The sequence below is a fragment of the Lucilia cuprina genome, chromosome 5 (genome assembly GCF_022045245.1).
Source record: "Lucilia cuprina isolate Lc7/37 chromosome 5, ASM2204524v1, whole genome shotgun sequence".
Lineage (NCBI taxonomy): Eukaryota > Metazoa > Arthropoda > Insecta > Diptera > Calliphoridae > Lucilia > Lucilia cuprina.
The window spans coordinates 13,095,981-13,100,137 of NC_060953.1; the positions used below are offsets into that span (position 1 = coordinate 13,095,981).

General features: G+C 29.9%; 1 protein-coding gene across 3 annotated transcripts in view; it reads right to left on the minus strand.

Moving 5' to 3' along the window:
* LOC111681024 (flocculation protein FLO11-like) overlaps window positions 1-4,157 on the minus strand; it is a 200,686-nt gene that overhangs the window by 8,774 nt on the left and 187,755 nt on the right. The gene's annotated exons all lie outside the window — the stretch shown is intronic.

The following is a 4,157-nucleotide window of genomic DNA, read 5'->3' on the forward strand; positions in this document are numbered from 1 at the left end:
AACTAGAACAGAACTAGAACAGAACTAGAACAGAACTAGAACAGAACTAGAACAGAACTAGAACAGAACTAGAACAGAACTAGAACAGAACTTGAACAGAAGTAGAACTAGAACAGAAGTGGAACTAGAACAGAAGTAGAACAGAAGTAGAACAGAACTAGAACAGAACTAAAACAGAACTAGAACAGAACTAGAACAGAACTTGAACAGAAGTAGAACAGAAGTAGAACAGAACTAGAACAGAACTAGAACAGAACTTGAACAGAAGTAGAACAGAAGTAGAACAGAAGTAGAACAGAACTAGAACAGAACTAAAACAGAACTAGAACAGAACTAGAACAGAACTAGAACAGAACTAGAACAGAACTTGAACAGAAGTAGAACAGAAGTAGAACAGAACTAGAACAGAACTTGAACAGAAGTAGAACAGAAGTAGAACAGAACTAGAACAGAACTAAAACAGAACTAGAACAGAACTAGAACAGAACTAGAACAGAACTAGAACAGAACTAAAACAGATCTAGAACAGAACTAGAACAGAACTAAAACAGAACTAGAACAGTACTAAAACATAACTAGAACAGAACAGCACTAGACTATACCCTTGTATGTTTATATGTTTTTCATACATGGTGGCGTATGAGTAATAAAAAATTATACTTTATTCAAAATTTAAAAAGACTTTAAGATCCCCGTTAATATTTTTGTAATTTTTATACCCTACACCACTATTGTAAGAAGGGTATTATTTGTTTGTGCTGATGTTTATAACACCCAAATATATTGGTCCTACACCCACCTTAAAGTTTACCAAACGACTCAGAATCAGTTTCGGAGTCGATTTAGCTACTACCTTCTGTCTTGCTCTATCCATGTAAAGCTAATGATCACAATTTTCAAGATAATTAGATGTCCAGGGACGAAAATGGTTGAAAACGATCCTTGATTATACCTAGCCCCATACAACCATATAGGACCAATAGGTCTTTATATTCAATATTTTATTATGTCAGCAAAAATTTGTTTTATAGAACTTTAAACGGCACTATCGATTTTTGTAAGGATTGGGCTTCATTTGGACATAGCCCCCATACAAACTCCCTTCAGAAAATTACTTCAAGGTCAAAATTCACTTATAATTACAAATAAAGCTAATACATTTTACATAAATAAATTTGAAGTAGACGTAAATTCTTCTTCGAAAATTTAGAAGAATAGGTTCATAGCTCTGTTGTAAAAATCTCTTTTTTTGTCAACAATAAGTAAAAATATTCCGTAATTATGTTAAAAACAAATTAAATGCTTTATTATTAAAAAGTGATACAAATTTTTAACTTATTGACTAGTGTAGAGTATTATGTGATCGGCCATGCTCGACAATACATTTATACTTGTTTTATATAACAATTACTAAAAAATTATCAAATTATGTTGATAATGTCTGCAATTTTTTTTTAAACAAACTTCAAACTTCATAACAATTGATTTCATTTGCAAATGTGCACCAATAAAAAATTTCAACTTTTTCATTTAAATAAACCATTCAATCTTTAAGCTCTACTTTTTTAATATCTCTGTTTTTTTCATAAAAACTCTTTAGCATTTTGTTAAAGTTAAACAGGTATAAAAATATTTAGCATTAAGTAAAAAATACTTAAGCCAACTTAAACAAATGCTGATACTTGTAATATTACTAAAAACTACCAACAACAATTACTACTTGCATGCACTTACACAAAAGCACTTACTAATGTTAATACAAAAAAAAAAGAACACACATACACACTCTTACATTTGTTTTCACTCAAACATTTGAGGCACATAATTTGCCATGCAAACTGGCAAAACAATAGAACAATATCACTAAAGAAAGGAAACTGGCAAGTAGCTAAGGAATGAACTTAATCAAACTGCTAATTTTAAAAGTCGAAACGTTATCTACCATACAAAGTTTGCTCGATCTTAGTCACTTTTACTGTAAGCAAAATATGCCTGAAATAACAATAGTGTTCATGTGTTTCTAAAGAGTCAAGATAAAGGACTACAAGGAAATTTGTATAGAAATTACAACAAAATAATATGCACAAAATAAAAAATTTTCACAGAAAAGAAAAAAAATAAAGCATCAACAAGCTATACATTTGATTGCTTAAAATAAAATTTTCCCGCTGTAAATACAAGAAAAAACATTTTTGTGAAGTAGAACAAGCATCATACACAGATACCAGAATCTTGTTTGTGTCGTTGTATTATACTAACTCATTTACATACACATACAAATAGATGCCATCACTTACAACGTCAACGACACACATAAACAATAGAACATTGTGCATAAATTTTCTAAAAGGATCGTGAAAAAAGAAACGGTTACGGAAGTTGAATTTCTAAAAGTGCAATAAGTGGATGGAAAGGACGGATAGGGAAGGATTAAAAACCAATCGAGGGTTGTTAGTTGTAAAAAAAATTAATTGGAACTGAACTTGAATATAAATAGAATAGAACAAGAACAGAACTAGAAAAGAACTAGATCAGATCTATAAAAGAAATAAAACTAGAACAGAACCAGAACAGAACTAGAATAGAACAAGAACAGAACTAGAAAAGAACTAGATCAGATCTATAAAAGAAATAGAACAGAACTAGAACAGAACTAGAACAGAACTAGAACAGAACTAGAACAGAACTAGAACAGAACTAGAACAGAACTAGAACAGAACTAGAACAGAACTAGAACAGAACTAGAACAGAACTAGAACAGAACTAGAACAGAACTAGAACAGAACTAGAACAGAACTAGAACAGAACTAGAACAGAACTAGAACAGAACTAGAACAGAACTAGAACAGAACAGAACTAGAACAGAACTAGAACAGAACTAGAACAGAACTAGAACAGAACTAGAACAGAAGTAGAACAGAAGTAGAACAGAACTAGAACAGAACTAGAACAGAACTAGAACAGAACTAGAACAGAACTAGAACAGAACTAGAACAGAACTAGAACAGAACTAGAACAGAACTAGAACAGAATTAGAACAGAAGTATAGCAAAACCCTAGATCTCTTCGAGAAAAAAGCTTCAACAAAAATTGATTATAATCTGAAATATATCTGACTAAAGAATATAGTCCAGAGTACAATTCAGATTGTAATCCCGTATGTTCTGATTTTGTTTTCGTTTTAACTACCCTCGTAAAAAGGAAACCAAAACTTTGTAGTTAAATTTGAAAAAGTGCATCGCTTACAAATACTCGTAGTAGTAAAAGCACACTAAGTACAGGTTGCTATGCTAAAAACTGTTGCAGCCAAATTGCAGGTACAAGTGAAATAATTTTTTAGCTACATATATATTTTCGTAACATGCGAGTAGAAACAACCAGCTGGTGGGTTTATTTGATTTGAAAATACTACACTAAACCTTCCGAGCAACTTCCACTAAACGACAAAGGGAATTTAAGAGAAAATGTAAGCAAATCTAGTAAACTTTGAATATATTATTTCCACTTTTGTGCTGCAACTATAATGGAGTGAGGTTTTAAGAAGTACATCATCATCTGTTTGGAATATAACTGTGTATATAAATACATATGAAAAGAAATTGTTTCTTTAAAAAAAGCAAAATATATTTTCAACATACAACATTAGTAACATTAATATTGTATTATTTTCGTTTTTGGCTGGAAATTTAACGAAATGAGCAAAAACTGCAAGAGAATAATTTTGCCAATAAATATTTTATAAATGGTAATATTAAGAAAATATTACACATCAAATGTGTATACAAATGTATTAAGATGTGTTTAACTACAATAAAATTATGTATATGTTTAAGTAATATTAAATAAACATTTACATAAAAGTATTTAAATGGATGTTAGATCTTTTTATACATATATTTCTTTGGAAAATATTTAATTAATTTTTAAATCATTTAAGGTTTTTTATAGAAAATGTTAAAACCTTAAAAGAAATATTGTTTAGTCTATAGATTAATCTATAGTGTAGTTTAGTATATAGTATAGTCTATAGTCTAGTCAATAGTCTTGTGTAGTTTTTAGTCTAGTCTATAGTCTAGTCTATAGTCTAGTCTATAGTCTAGTCTATAGTCTAGTCTATAGTCTAGTCTATAGTCTAGTCTATAGTCTAGTCTATAGTC